Raw genomic sequence first — 16872 nt, forward strand, 5'->3', positions numbered from 1 at the left:
ACGGAGCAGCTGGGCCCGTGAGCCACAATTACTGAGCCTGCGCGTCTGGATCCTGTGCTCCGCAACAAGAGAGGCCGCGATAGTGAGAGGCCCGTGCATCGCGATGAAGAGTGGCCCCCGCTTGCCACAACTAGAGAAAGCCCTCGCACAGAAACAAAGACCCAACACAGCAATAAATAAATAAATAAATAAATAAATAAATAAATAAATAAATAAAAATTAAAAAAAAAAAAAGATACACACAACTGTATCCCAGTAAAACTTTATTTACAAAAATAAGTGATGGGCAAGATTTGACCAGAGGGCAGTAGTTTCTGGACTCCTAGGTTAGATTAGGCTGTAATTTAGGGTCCCTAAAGCTCATTGGTTTCATACGACAAAAGTTTGTGTCTTGCTCACTTCACATAGCCACTGTGAATCAGTAGGAAGACTCATTGCAGTGACTCAGGAATCCAGTCAGCCAAAGGCTCTATGTCAGCATGCGCTCTGTGGGTCACTGCACAGCTGGAAGTCATGCTGTGAGTTACATGGTGGCTCTTAAAGCTCCCATGTGGAAGTGACAGATATCGCTTATCTCATGTTTCACTGTCCAGTCACATGGCCATGCCAACATCAAAAAGGGTGGGGGAGTGCGATCCTGCACCATGATAGAGAATGGAGAGGTAGAAATCCTTAGGGGACAAACATATTTATTTCCATTGTGGTCATTAATAAGGTACCAAAGCACATCGTTAGCATTTCTTGCATGTGCTGTGCTAAGCTCTTTATATGCACTGCCTCATATAGTCCTCTCTACAACCCCAAGAGTTTTTACCACCTTCAAGGAAGCAAATTTAGTCTCTGAACTCTATTTCAAAAACTTTCAAACCTACAGAACAATTGAAAATAATACAATGAACATCCATGTGACTTTCATGTGATTTCACTATTTGTTAACATTTTGCTACATTTGCTTGCTTTTCTGAAATATTTGAAAGTAAATTGCAGACCTCATGACACTTCACCCTACATTGTGTTTAGTTGTCATGTCTCTTAGTCTCCTTTAATCTAGAACAATCTTTTTTTTAAGATATTTTTTAAATGTGGACCATTTTTTATAAATATTTATTCATAAGTATTTTTATTTTTTTAAATATTTATTTATTTAATTTGGTTGTGCCGGGTCTTAGTTGCAGCAGGTGGCTCCTTAGTTGCGGCATGCAGGCTCCTTAGTTGCAGCATGCCTGTGGGATCTAGTTCCCTGACCAGGGATCGAACCTGGGCCCCCTGCATTGGGAGCGCAGAGTCTTAACCACTGTGCCACCAGGGAAGTCCTGATGTGGACCATTTTTAAGGTCTTTATTGAATTTGTTACAATATTGCTTGTGTTTTATGTTTTGGTTTTTTGGCCACAAGGCATGTGGGATCTTAGCTCCCCAACCAGGGATCAGATCTGCACCCCTTGCATTGGAAGGCAAAGTCTTAACCACTGGACTGCCAGGGAAGTCCCATAGAACAATCTTTCTTTCTTTCTTTCTTTTTTTTTTTTAAGGTGATGTTGATGTTCTTTGACGAGTACCCTAGATGTGTTTCAGAATTTCAGAATGAGTTTGTTCATGATTCGAGTCAGTTTAAAAATTTTGGGGAATGATAGTAGATAGATTTTGTGTCCTTCCAGTTGTATGTTGTTGGGAAGCACATCATGTCATTTGGCCTCATCCTTGGTGATACAGTTTGGTCACTTCATTAAGGTGGTCCCCACCCCCTGCCAGACCTCTCCATTACGAAGGCATCTTTTCCCCTGAACCTTAGGGAGTCAAAGCTGCCCTAAAGCTCAAAGTGCTTGTGGTCAAAATTAAAACTCAGATCTACCTGAGTGACCCCTGATTCTATGCTTCTAATGACTCCACACTGCTTCTTCCCTTGCCATCACTCTCAAACATGTTTTTATCAATGTGAAATATCACATATGTAATTCTATTTTTATACAATAACATTGCTTTCAATTTTTCACTTTGCTTTTGCAAATAAATCTCTGTACACGTCTCTTTCTTTAGGATAGCTTCCCTGAAGTGGAGTTATTAGGGAAGAGGATATGAATTTTTTAATACCAGAAAGGTGCCATTGTGCACTTGTAATTGGCACAAGTGTGCCAGTCTCAGCAGACTCGCCAACAATGCCTTTTAACTTTTCAACATTTTCACCATTTTGAGTTGTCAGACTACTGGTGAAGTTGAATTGTTTATTAGTTTGTTATGAAGAGTGTTTTGAAAGGGTTTATTTCTGTAACTATTTATAATGTTTTCAACTCTTTGTGAGCCTTTGGGTGAAGAAGAAAAAAGAAAAAGTAATGCCATTTCCTGGGAAAGAAGTTAACGTAAGCACCACAAGCTTTTTCTCTAAAAAAATTGATCCAATTTAGGAACAATGTTCTTTGTTCCTAAATTAACCAGGTTGCTTCAGAGCCTAAAGGCTCCCCAGCAAAAGCAACCTGTAATTATAGGGACTTTGGTGCTGGCAGAGAAGGGATGCAGTTTGGTAGGACACCCTTATCTGGCTCCTTAGTCAAGGGTTACATATTAAAGTAAAAAGCCAGCTGTCTCTGGGATAAGGTGAGGGAAGGGGGCTCTGTTACCCAGGCAATCATTGTTAATCCCCCTCTCCCCAGTCTTGGGAACAACTAAGGCTGTAACTACAGTGAAATGGTCTTTAATCCCCTATTCCCCTCCCCACCACACACTCAGAAGAACTACAAGAACTGCTCCTAAGCCTTGTACCTTCTTTTTAGAAGGAGCCTCATGGCTCACAGGCTATTTCAGGCCTCCTGCTGCCATTCTCATTCTGCTTTTCCCCTTGATGACCTTTCCACTTGTCTGCAAACTACAGTAGTCAATTCCTCTGCTCTGGAACCTGTGCTGGGGTTGCAGCTGCTTCCCTGCTCCTGGCTTTGTTTTGCTGACTGACATGCCATCTGTACTCCATGTTACAATACTGAGTAAAGCACAACTCTCTAGGTTGATTGGGTGCAATGAGCAAAGTTTGTATTCATCAGATTTGCCTGTTCTTGTTTTCATAATCCTCTGTGCCAGTAGTCTCCCATTGTTCCCTCCAGGTCACCCTTCATCTTCCTCCACTCTTCTCTCTGCCCTGGAGGCTGACTTACCATGTACCCAGCAAGAGGTCCTCCCTTCCCCTTGGCTTCTACTTGGGTTTGGCCAGTGTGTGTGAAGGGGGGAGGCTAGCAGGAGAATGAGGCCAGGGTGTTTATTCTCCTGGCCCCTCCCTGCAAGGACCCCTAGGCTGGCTTTGGCCCTGAACCTCTCAGGGCGGTCTGTGCTACTCAACTCCTGGGTCAGACTCCTGTCACCTCTCCCTCCACCTCCCTTCAGGCCTCTGAGCAATAACACTCCTGGTTCCCCTCTACCCATCCACACCTTCATAATTAGGCCCTTTGGTGATCTATATCTGTAAAATCAGCTCGAGTTATCCTAATTTGAGTGCTGATACCATCTCCCTTTTGCTAAATTTGTTAAAAGGTTAAGTTAGGTTAGATTAGAACCATTTCTGTAGAGCTGAATCATTGTTCTAGGATTTCTGAACATCCTGCCAAGGACCTATTAGTCCACTTTCTTTCCCCTTGAAATAATTTGCTGTTATTTCCTCTCATTCGTCTCTTTTAAGTGATGAGTTCTCAGTGGGAGACCAGGGCATTGACCTGAGGCTAGGTTACTGGGAGCCCCGATGAGAGATCAGGGGAGATGGTGTTCTTTCCAGGACATTTTCCTTCTCTTTCTGAGGCTTCTGAAACTCTATGAGTCTTGATTGTCTACCTTCCATTTCATTGGCCCATTTCTGGACTGAGCTGGTCTATTAGGCAAGTGTTCCTCATAAATGCAAGCATGGGATTTCACTGACATGCTGCTCTCAAATCCCACAACTCTGGGAATAACAGTGATTCCAAAAATATAATTACCTATTATAATCAGGCTCCTATAGGCAATAGAAAAATAAAATAATTTATCCAGTTACTTGTAACTGTTTAATTAACTGTAATAAGTTAACAGTTACTTGCTAAGCAACTAATAAATTAACAGTGATATAAGTGCTTAATGAGAAGTACAAAGGCTTCAAAGAGGGGGAGCAGATACAAGATCCATCTGGTTGAGAGGGGTCAGAAGTCTTGATGGAGAAGGTAGCACTAAACTGGATCTTGAAGAAAGAACAGAGCCTTAGTCACGTATTGGAATTTGGTCAAGTATGGTCTGACCGCTGGTGATAGGGGCATAATGAGGCTTGGAGGCGAATCTTGCATCCCAGCAGACAGAGCTGGTTCTCCTGGAATACAGTGCTTTACACTACTTAATAATTCACTTGTCAGACAGCTGCCTGTTGGGGTCAGCACGTGGTACTGAAAAAGCAAAATGTTCAGGCCTTCAAGTCAGAGCTGCCAAGGCTTGGGTCCCACCCTGCCATGTTCTATGGGGTTGTGGGTAGGGTATCTCAGGCTTGTGGACTTCGGTTTCCCATTTGTAAAATGGAAACAATATCAACCTTAGCTCTTGGTTGCTGCCAATATCAAAGAGTACAGCATAGGAAAAGTGCTTTCTCACAGTGCCAGGCATCTAATATCTCAGTGAATAACAGCTGTCTCTCCTTCCCTGTACGTACCTGCATAGTGCTGAGGCAGATAGTAAAACCAAATAAGACTCACTGCTGGTGGGAACGTAAAACTCTGGACAACAGTTTGGCAGTTCCTCAAAATGTTAAAATAGAGTTACCCTATGACCCGGCAATTCCACTCCTAGGTATATACCAAAGGAATTGAAAACAGGTGTTGAAACAACCACTTGTACAGAATGTTCATAGCAGCACTATTCACAATAGCCGAAAGGTGGAAACAGTTCAAGTGTCCATCAATGGATGACTGGATGAACAAATGTGGTCTATCCATACCATGCAACATTATTCAGCCATGAAAAGCAATGAAGTACTGATACATGCTAGGACATTGGTGAACTTTGAGAACAAAAGTGAAAGAGGCTGAACGTAAAAATTCACATATTGCGTGTTTCCATTTAAATGAAGCATCAAGAATAGGTAAATCCATAGAGACAGAAAGCAGGTTAGTTGTTGCCAGGGGCTTGGGAACGGTGGAAATAGGGAGTGACTACCTACTGACTAACAGGTCTCCTTTTGGGGTAAAGAAAATGCTTTGGAACTAGATAGAGGTGGTAGTTACACAACATTGTGAATGTACTAAATGCCACTGAATTGTACACATTTAAATGGTTAATTAAAAATAAAATAATAGAATAAAATAACACACCTGCCTTACCTTTAGGAGTTCACAATCTTAGCTGGGTCTCTTTAGACTCTTAAGAGTTGGCTGAGGGAACTTCCCTGGTGGTCCAGTGGTTAAGAATCCACCTTCCAATGCAGGGGACATGGGTTCAATCCCTGGTCAGGGAACTAAGATCCCACATGCCGTGGGGCAACTAAGTCTGCGCCACAACTACTGAGCCTGTGCACCACAGCTGGAGAGAAGCCGGTGCGCTGCAACAAAAGATCCCACATGCCGCAACTAAGACCCAATGCAGCCAAAAATAAATAAATATTTTTTTTAAAAAAAGAGTTGGCTGAGGCACATTTGCAGCAACATGGATGGACCTAGAGATTTTCATGCTAAGTGATGTCAGAAAGAGAAAGACAAACACCGTATGATATCACTTATATGTGGAATCTAAAATATGACATAAATGAACTCATCTACAAAACAGAAACAGACTCACAGACATAGAGAACGGACTTGTGGTTGCTAAGGGGGAGGGGGCGTGGGGGAGGGATGGATTGGGAGTTTGGGATGGGCAGATGCAAACTATTATATATAGGATGGATAAACAACAAGGTCCTAATGTATAGCACAGGGAACTATATACAATATTCTGTGATAAACCATAATGGAAAAAAATCTGGAAAAGAATGTACATATATGTATAACTGAATCACTTTGCTGCACAGCAGAAATTAACACATTGTAAATCAACTATACTTCGATAAAATAAATAATAATAAAAAAAAGAAGTTGGCTGAGGCACAGACAGGTAGATTCCCAAGCCTCAGTTTCTATTTTTTTTTTTTTCTTAACATCTTTATTGGAGTATAATTGCTTTACAATGGTGTGTTAGTTTCTGCTTTATAACAAAGTGAATCAGTTACACATATACATATGTTCCCATATCTCTTCCCTCTTGCGTCTCCCTCCCTCCACCCCTCCCTATCCCACCCCTCTAGGTGGTCATAAAGCATCGAGCTGATCTCCCTGTGCTATGCAGCTGCTTCCCACTAGCTATCTATTTTACATTAGGTAGTGTATATATGTCCATGCCACTCTCTCACCCTGTCACATCTCACCCCTCCCCCTCCCCATATCCTCAAGTCCATTCTCTAGTAGGTCTTTGTCTTTATTCCCGTCTTGCCACTAGGTTCTTCATGACCTTTTTTTTTTTTTCCTTAGATTCCATATATATGTGTTAGCATACTGTATTTGTTTTTCTCTTTCTGACTTACTTCACTCTGTATGACAGTCTTTAACTCCATCCACCTCATTACAAATACCTCCATTTCGTTTCTTTTTATGGCTGAGTAATATTCCATTGTCTATATGTGCCACATCTTCTTTATCCATTCATCCGATGATGGACACTTAGGTTGCTTCCATGTCCTGGCTATTGTAAATAGAGCTGCAATGAACATTTTGGTACATGACTCTTTTTGAATTATGGTTTTCTCAGGGTATATGCCCAGTAGTGGGATTGCTGGGTCGTATGGTAGTTCTATTTTTAGTTTTTTAAGGAGCCTCCATACTGTTCTCCATAGTGGCTGTATCAATTTACATTCCCACCAACAGTGCAAGAGGGTTCCCTTTTCTCCACACCCTCTCCAGCATTTATTGTTTCTAGATTTTTTGATGATGGCCATTCTGACTGGTGTGAGATGATATCTCATTGTAGTTTTGATTTGCATTTCTCTAATGATTAATGATGTTGAGCATTCTTTCATGTGTCTGTTGGCAATCTGTATATCTTCTTTGGAGAAATGTCTATTTAGGTCTTCTGCCCATTTTTGGATTGGGTTGTTTGTTTTTTTGTTATTGAGCTGCATGAGCTGCTTGTAAATCTTGGAGATTAATCCTTTGTCAGTTGCTTCATTTGCAAATATTTTCTCCCATTCTGAGGGTTGTCTTTTGGTCTTGTTTATGGTTTCCTCTGCTGTACAAAAGCTTTTAAGTTTCATTAGGTCCCATTTGTTTATATGTTTTTTTATTTCCATTTCTCTAGGAGTTGGGTCAAAAAGGATCTTGCTGTGATTTATGTCATAGAGTGTTCTGCCTATGTTTTCCTCTAAGAGTTTGATAGTGTGTGGCCTTACTTTTAGGTCTTTAATCCATTTGGAGTTTATTTTTGTGTATGGTGTTAGAGAGTGTTCTAATTTCATACTTTTGCATGTAGCTGCCCAGTTTTCCCAGCACCACTTATTGAAGATGCTGTCTTTTCTCCACTGTATATGCTTGCCTCCTTTATCAAAGATAAGGTGACCATATGTGCGTGGGTTTATCTCTGGGCTTTCTATGCTGTTCCATTGATCTATGTTTCTGTTTTTGTGCCAGTACCAAACTGTCTTGATTACTGTAGCTTTGTAGTATAGTCTGAAGTCAGGGAGCCTGATTCCTCCAGCTCCATTTTTCGTTCTCAAGATTTCTTTGGCTATTCGGGGTCTTTTGTGTTTCCATACAAATTGTGAAATTTTTTGTTCTAGTTCTATGAAAAATGCCAGTGGTAGTTTGATAGGGATTGCATTGAATCTGTAGATTGCTTTGGGTAGTAGAGTCATTTTCACAATGTTGATTCTTCCAATCCAAGAACATGGTATATCTCTCCATCTATTTGTATCATCTTTAATTTCTTTCATCAGTGTCTTATAATTTTCTGCATACAGGTCTTTTGTCTCCTTAGGTAGGTTTATTCCTAGATATTTTATTCTTTTTGTTGCAGTGGTAAACGGGAGTGTTTTCTTAATTTCACTTTCAGATTTTTCATCATTAGTGTATAGGAATGCAAGAGATTTCTGTGCATTAATTTTGTATCCTGCTACTTTACCAAATTCATTGATTAACTCTAGTAGTTTTCTGGTAGCATCTTTAGGATCCTCTATGTATAGTATCATGTCATCTGCAAACAGTGACAGCTTTACTTCTTCTTTTCCGATTTGGATTCCTTTTATTTCTTTTTCTTCTCTGATTGCTGTGGCTAACACTTCCAAAACTATGTTGAATAATAGTGGTGAGAGTGGGCAACCTTGTCTCGTTCCTGATCTTAGTGGAAGTGGTTTCAGTTTTTCACCATTGAGGACAATGTTGGCTGTGGGTTTGTCATATATGGCCTTTATTATGTTGAGGAAAGTTCCCTCTATGCCTACTCTCTGCAGGGCTTTTATCATAAATGGGTGTTGAATTTTGTCGAAAGCTTTCTCTGCATCTATTGAGATGATCATATGGTTTTTCTCCTTCAGTTTGTTAATATGATGTATCACGTTGATTGATTTGCGTATATTGAAGAATCCTTGCATTCCTGGAATAAACCCCACCTGATCATGGTGTATGATCCTTTTAATGTGCTTTTGGATTCTGTTTGCTAGTATTTTGTTGAGGATTTTTGCATCTATGTTCATCAGTGATATTGGCCTGTAGTTTTCTTTCTTTGTGACATCTTTGTCTGGTTTTGGTATCAGGGTGATGGTGGCCTCGTAGAATGAGTTGGGGAGTGTTCCTCCCTCTGCAATATTTTGGAAGAGTTTGAGAAGGATAGGTGTTAGCTCTTCTCTAAATGTTTGATAGAATTCTCCTGTGAAGCCATCTGGTCCTGGGCTTTTGTTTGTTGGAAGATTTTTAATCACAGTTTCAATTTCAGTGCTTGTGATTGGTCTGTTCATATTTTCTATTTCTTCCTGGTTCAATCTCGGCAGGTTGTGCATTTCTAAGAATTTGTCCATTTCTTCCAGGTTGTCCATTTTATTGGCATAGAGTTGCTTGTAGTAATCTCTCATGATCGTTTGTATTTCTGCAGTGTCAGTGGTTACTTCTCCTTTTTCATTTCTAATTCTATTGATTTGAGTGTTCTCCCTTTTTCTCTTGATGAGTCTGGCTACTGGTTTATCAATTTTGTTTATCTTCTCAAAGAACCAGCTTTTAGTTTTATTGATCTTTGCTATTGTCTCCTTCATTTCTTTTTCATTTATTTCTGATCTGATCTTTATGATTTCTTTTCTTCTGCTAGCTTTGGGACTTTTTTGTTCTTCTTTCTCTGATTGCTTTAGGTGCAAGGTTAGGTTGTTTATTCGAGATGTTTCCTGTTTCTTGATGTAGGCCAAGCCTCAGTTTCATCATCTGCATGCAGGGCCAAGAGTCTGGAATGTGCTGAGACTTCCAGACTTCATTTCTTACACAGAGAATTACCCATAATTCCTCTATCCAGAGACAAATGCTGCCAATGTTTGGTGTAACCATTCAGACTTTTCTCTCTGCATGCTTGTGTGTATAAATTATTTTTGTTATATTTTTCCAAAAATGAATGAAAACATACTGTTTTATAACCTTTATAGCTTGGTGCTATATTTTGACAATTATTTTTCATGTCAATAAATCCTCCTCATTATTCATGGCTATGAGGAAGGTTGAAAAGCCTGAATGTAAACCAAGGCCATTGGGTGTTGAGGAAGCCACAGAAGCCGGTGAGAATACAGGAAAGAGAGGGCAGGGACAGATCAAGGACCTCTGGCCCCTCAGCTTGACTATTAGGTTTCTGACTGGTTATTATTAGATAGACTCATTAGGGATACTCAGCTGTATTTTGGAGCCTTCTATTCTCTTTTGATTCTTAGTTCAAGTTTTGCTTAACACTTAAAAAAATATTAAAATGTACTGAAAACAATGTAACATACCCATGGCTCACCACCCTGCCTTCATGTTAGTTAAACCCTTGTGGCCTTTTTGCGTGCCAAAGATCTGGAGCCTCAGCAGTCTCCATCACCAGCCCTGGATTGCAGCTGCCAGGATGGCACCTTTGGGGTGGTTATGATCTTTCTCTCCAAGTCTGGTCTCTCTCCAGGGTCTTCCTAGATGCTCTTGCCAGAAATCTGGCTGTCATCGCTGACCACTTCTTAATCCTCAGATCATCAACTCCTGCCATTTCTGCCCCCAAGGTGCACCTCCAAGTGGGCCAGGTCACACCCATGGCCCAACTCTGGTCTAAGTCACTGCTTTCTCTCGTAGGACCCCTGCTAGCCTAGATGGCTCCTTTGTGAACATAGAACAAGGCACCCCCTTCACAAAGACACAACCTATTGGAAACACAGTTCAGTGAGCAGTGACACCTTTGAGCAAATAAGAAAGAGGTGCCTTTTCTTTGGTCAGACGCAGCTCTGTGCCAGGGCTCATGGATTTTAGTTCCCACTAGCCTTCTTGGACGAGGTGCTCTTTTACAGTGAGCAGCCTGCATATCTGTTTCTGGAGGCCCTTCTTTTGCCCGGACTGCTGTGCTAGCCTCTGGGGGCCGGGGGATATATGCTTCCATTCCTGGCTCTTCCAATCCATTTTCCACATGTAGCCAGAGTACTAGACACACACCACACACACACACGCCCCCACCTCTGGTTATGTTACTCCCCAGCTAAAAGCATAACAATGGCCTCCTGGTGTTCTTGGAATAGAGTCTAAACTTCTTAACCTAGATGATAGGCCCTGCATGGCCAGGTCCCTGCTGCCCTCATCTGGCTGTGAAGCACCTCGTATGCTGAGCCAGGGGACTTGGACTCTGGTCTGTGATGACAGAGCACAGGGTGAGGGGCAAATTCCCCAGGGTCATAGCAGCTGTGTGGAGGGGCTGAGGGTGGACATCAGAGAGCACCAAGGTGCTTGGTGGACTGCCATGGTATGGGGTGTAGGCCGTCCACAAGGGCAAGGACTCCTGAGCTGTTGCAGACCCTGCGTACCCCCTCCAGGCTAATTCCCCAGTGATCAGAGAATGGACTCCCTGCTCCATCATAGCCCAGCTACTTGAGCCTGGGATTTATGATTAACAAATATCCAGGAGCTGGCCAATGAGGTGCCATCCAGGACCTGGTCCCTGGAAGTGGAGCATGCCCTTGCAGTCTCTCCTGGATGCCAGTTGGAGGCTGAGGGCAGAGGCTGCCCTGGACGCTCAAGGCTCTTGTGATAGCAGGTGAGAGGCCATGGGTGGAAGGACAGTGTTCTTAGGTGTAGCCTGGAGCTCTGGACCCTCCTCTGGCTCTCAAGGCTGGTCTATTTTTGGTGTTTGGCTCTTATGCCACCTCAACAGCCTGAAAATTTGCAAGCTAGTGGGAAGAAGCCTTTGTTGAAACCTGTACTTGGAAACACAGGACTACTGCAGTGTATGGTCCCTGGGAGAGGGACACACACTTGGCTGCTGCATGGTGCCACCCCAACGTATGGAGAAGCTGAGAGAGCCAGGGAAAGGGGAAAGAGGGGGAGGGGAGGGGGCTTATAACCAGAGATTTGTATGTGTTATTTTATTAAATCCTCTACACAACTTCAGAAGGCAGGCTCTTAGAGAAGATTATGTAGCATGCCCAAGGTCATGCATGGAGACAGGATCAAATGCAGACCTTTCTGACTCTACACCTTCTCCCAGTGGTTGTGGCCTATTTCCTCTTGGGTAGAAGCAGAAAGACACATCCTTGAGCAGGGTCATCCCCGGTTCTGGTGGGTGGGAGGATAAGCCACTCACATGGCCTCTTCTCTCTCCCCCACGGCTGCCAGGAAGTCACACAGGGACTCCTACCTCTCTCTTGAACTTTGAGATCCAGACACAGAAGTCTTCCATGGCTCCTTATCAAATCCACAAATACCAGGAAAATTATTGCAAATGGGTCGTGGGCTTGTTCTCCAAGGAGATGACCGAGCACCTTCCCACCACCTTCCACCACATCCTAAAGCTGCCCCGAACCCTTGTGCTCTTGCTTGCGGGGGCCCCTTGCCCTATTCCTGGTCTTTGGCTCCTGGGTCCTGGCCTTCGTGGCCAGCCCCCCCTCCTTGCTGCCCTGAGGTTTCTTGCCAAATACCCCTGGATCCAGTTTGAGATCATGTCTTTGCACACAGACATGTCTGACATCACCAAATCCTACTTCAGTGAGAGTGGCTCCTGCTTCTGGGTGGTTGAGTCTGAGGGGCAGGTGGTGGGTATGGTGGGAGCGCTGCCTGTTAAGAAGCCCGCCCTGTGGAACGAGCAGTTGCAGCTGCTTCACCTACATGTGGCCCTGGAGCACCGTGGTCAGGGGATAAGTAAAAGCCCTGGTCAGGACTGTCCGAGTCTGCATGGGACCAGGGCTACAGCGAAGTGGTCCTCAGCACTAGCACACTGCAGTACTCTGCCCTGGCCCTTTAAAAGCACCTCGGCTTCTGGAAGATGGGCTAGTTTTTCTTCTCCACAAGCTATAGGCTAGTTGCTGTCCCTGCAATTCAATTTATCTACCGTCTCCCCTCTGCTCAGGTCTCTCAGGCACTGGAGCAAGGAGGGGGCCTATGATCCATTTCGTTGTGGATTAGTTAGGAGGGATTGGCTCCGCTGCAGTAATAAGCAAACCCTGAAGTCTCACTGTGACGGCACAGTAAAAGCTTACTGCTTGTTCACATTGGAACCCAATGGCCTGGGTGGTGGGGGGGCTCTGCTCCATTCAGTTTTTGGGGTTGCTACTGTTTCATTTATCTAGTGCCACGAGAATGTTGCATAAAAAACCACCACAAAATAATGATAAACATTTTTTTAGCTCATGAGTCTGTGGGTCGGCAGCTTGGGCTGAGCTCGGCTGGGCCGCCCCTTAGATCTTCAGGTGTCATGCTCTGCCTCTTCAGTGAGAGGAAATGCAAAGTCATGTGGAAAGGGCGTGGAGAAGGAGTGTGAGAAGAATCCACGTGAGAAGGATCAGGGCCAGTGATGCCATCAATCTGCTATGGCCCCCAAGGTCTCTGCTGAAGGGGAAGAAGGCAGCCAGGGACAGAGTGTGGGATTTGACATGGACTAGACCTAGAAGTGGCACAACCCACATCCCACTGGCCAGGGCCAGGTCATGATTTAAATCAAGCTTCTGTTGCCTCTTGAGTTGTGTCTACTAAAGGCTAATGGCTCCGAAGGAAGCTGGAATGAGGCTAAGAGGTAGCTCTGGACCCAAGGCACCTGTGTCTGCTGAGAGTCTCTGGGCCCACCTGATGGCTACCCTAACCAGACACTGTCTGACACCAAGTCAACAAAAGGGCTCTCACCGTGTTATGCTGCATTTCTTTTCCTTGATTGGTGCTTTTAGATTGAAGCTCCCCACACACCTCAGGGAGACACTGCATAGCTCCCTGAACCTCTACAGATGGGAAATAAATAACCCTCTGCTGCTTGCTTTACTATGAGTCAATCAGAAGTCATTTTCTATAAAAACACATACAAAAAGGGACTTACTCTTGCCTAGAATTAAGATAATACCATTGTAACAAACATCCCTGTGGGCAAGGCCACTGTGGAGAAAGTATTGCTCCTAAACCATTAATAATCTTAGTCATCATTCTACCCAAGACTCTTTAGAAGGTTACTACTTCAAAATTACACATGGACAACAAGATAAGTTTTATTAAACCAGACTCATAAAAGTAAGGATTGTGCTCCTCCAGGCTGATAAAATAAAATTCCAAGGCTCTGAGGAAAATACTCTTATGTCAGTTCCAAGGAACTTTTCTCCCCAAGAGTTGATTGGTCACTTTCTGTGGAAGAAAAGAAGGGCAGGAAAGAAGTTAGATACTCTTGCCACTAGAGGCAGACAGCCACTCCTCACCCCAGACATGCTGCTGAAGAGACCAGTGTTGTTCTCCCCAAATCTTGTTTATCTTTCCCAGCTACAGAAACTATGGTAATTATACAAAAAATACTTCCTGAAGTGTTTAGGGAAGATGATCTGTAGTCTATTATAGTCTATACAGAAATATATTAATATAATCCTAATAGACTAATCCATCCATCAGTTCACAAACACACAAGCACAATAAGAGGCCTGGCCTTGTGATGCTGACACACCAGACAGGTCATGTAGTGCCTGGGGCGTCCCCACTTGAGGGAGCCCAGCCTGAGCTGCGGTATGCGCTCCAGAAGCAGCTCTCCAATCCCACATCGGTCTGGTATGAACTCGTTTCTTGGTTTCTGACTTTCAGAGTCCTCTGGGGGTGAAGTGAGGGGGTTGGGAAAGAAATGAGAACACTGGAGGATCTGGACCTTCAGGCATAGTAACCCATCTGCTTTCTCAAGGAATTAATTGGTAGCAAGTCCCCTGGCCTGTGAGGTTCTGGGACTTGCAGTACCACTGATTCTACTGGGGCTGTGGGCAGGAAATGGTAGTGGCTTCAAGGCTCTGAGTACCCAAACTGCCAACTTGTATGCTACACTTGGACATTCTCCAATTTATTTAAAAAGTTCTAGTGGTATATAATTCACCCATAAGGGGCATAAAACTATCATTTGGGACTCTGGATGAAAACTCATCAGTTCTGAAAGATGTGGGCATTTCCAGCATGGCATCTAAACTGACACCCAAGTATGAAATTTGGTTTCATTCCAAATGTATGCCTGGAAGGTGCCTTATTTATTTATTTATTAAACAATTTTAAAACATTAAAACAATTTTTTTTTTTGGCCGTGCCGTGCGGCATGTGGGATCTTAGTTCTCTGGCCAGGGATCAAACCTGTGCCCCCTGCAGTGGAAGCATTGAGTCTTAACCACTGGACCACCACAGAAGTCCCTGGAAGATGCCTTTTTTAGATTTGCCTTTCTAGATTTTCAGATCTGAAGTCTAGTTACAGGTGCTTTTATCTTCTAAATTTTAGTAGTGGTACAATGCATTATGAGCTTAAGTTCACTCTCCAAATGTGGTTAATTCAAACAGGTCAGATGTGTTTTTCTCAATTTCTCTTTCCCCTGATAAATCTCATCAATCCTGCTCTAGGACTGACTGACCTTTTTATATAGCTGGGCTCGCAGCCGGTATGACTTATATTCCAATCTCCTCTTCTCCTCTTCTCTCTTTTTCTGTACTTCTGGAAGCTGTTCATAAACCCTTAGAAATGGCACTGATGGAAAGACAGAAAGCAGTGAGGTCACCTGACCACAGAGGCACATGATCACTCCTCCCCACATCTCCGTAAGGTCTACTGCTCTCCAGGCACTCAGTCCCTCAGACAGGCTGTGGGCCTGTTGTGTGCCCAGCTTCCTGTTAGACACTTGGACACAAAGAACCCTGGCCTGGAGAGCTCAGGATCTGAAAAGGGATACAGATAAAAACATAACAAAATCCTGCTAATAGTGGTTACTTATGGGAAAGAAGTGGAATAAGGGGTGGAGATGAACTTCTTTTCACTCTATATGGAAAAATGTATGGTTTCAGTATAAGATAATGACGTTGTATTACTACCATATTTTTAAGCATGAAAAATAATGCAAAAGAAAATAATCATCATATCTACAAAATGCTACATAGAGTTATAGGAAAAGAAACAAAACTTATTCTGATTGAAGGAGGTCAAGGAAGACCAGAGAGGAGACTAAGCTTGAGGTAGGTCTTGAAGAATAGTTAGGAGCAGAAAGGGGAGGTGGGGAGAAGGGAGTGTTGGTAAGAATGGAGTCAAGGCCTCACGGAGAGAGTGTAGGGGAACAGGAGGGAAGCAGATGGGGTGAAGGTCTCATAACCATGTGAAAACCTTGGGCTCTGTCCTATCAGGGACTGGATGCCACTGATTTTAAGTAGGGAGGAACATGATCAAACATGCATTTGATAAATACACTCTAACTGGAAATAATGTAAATCTCCAACAAAAGAACAGTTAAACAAATTATGGGCTGTAATAAAATTATTACAAAGCATAAAATGTTTCAAATAGTTTTTATGCTATGGGAAAATGTTCACAATACAATGTTAAGCAAAATAAAGCAGGCTACAAACCTGTATATATAGTATGATAAACAATCTGGGGAGAAAGAAGTGTGTTAACACAGGTCTCTGCAAAATCCCCATAGAAACAGGACTAGGGTTAGTTATGTTTAGATGGAAGAATTATGAGTGACATTTGTTTTCTTCTTTCTAATTTTTTCTATATTTTCCAAAGTTTTCTATAATCTGAAAAAAAAAATCATTGCTAATGATGTAGAGGCTCTGTGGGAAAGAGATTAGAGAAGATAAAGAGCAGAAGTGGGAGAAGAGCAGTCCTCCGAGAGCAGAGGCCAAGCCCGCAGCAAGGCAGCGAGGAGAATGGGCTCCAGAGCAATCGTGAAGGCGAGTCTCCGGGACGCACTAGCCGGCTGCATGTGCAGTGCGGGGTCACGGAGCTGGAGGCAATAGCTCCCCAGCTTTTCTAGTGGGTGAGTGGATGGCCCGAGTAAGTGTGGGAGAGGAAAATGGGTAGTTCCACTTTGGACACAGTGAGGATAATCACGAACTGAAAACACAAAAGTGGAGGTCAGGAAAGAGACCAAAGAAGAACAAACATATATTTTAAAAAGTCACTGTTGATGAAAACCACACTGAGATAGCACATCACATCTGTTAGAATGGTTATTATCAAAAAAATAAGAGATAACAAATGCTGGTGAGGAGGTGGAGAATGTGCTCTGTTGGGGGGAATGTAAACTGGTGCAGCCACTATGGAAAACAGTGTGGAGGTTCCTCAAAACATTAAAAATAGAACTGCTGTATGATCCAGCAATCCCACTGAAGGAGATGAAATCATGATCTCAAAAAGATATCTGCACCCCCACATTCATTGCAGCACT

At 43.1% G+C, this 16872-nt stretch overlaps 1 pseudogene; it reads left to right on the forward strand.

The window, feature by feature from the left end:
* The first annotated feature begins 11895 nt into the window (after nt 1-11895).
* LOC103000700 (N-acetyltransferase 8-like) lies at nt 11896-12599 on the forward strand (annotated as a pseudogene).
* The last annotated feature ends 4273 nt before the right edge of the window (nt 12600-16872 follow it).

This window comes from Balaenoptera acutorostrata, chromosome 12 (assembly GCF_949987535.1).
Source record: "Balaenoptera acutorostrata chromosome 12, mBalAcu1.1, whole genome shotgun sequence".
Classification (NCBI taxonomy): Eukaryota; Metazoa; Chordata; class Mammalia; order Artiodactyla; family Balaenopteridae; genus Balaenoptera; species Balaenoptera acutorostrata.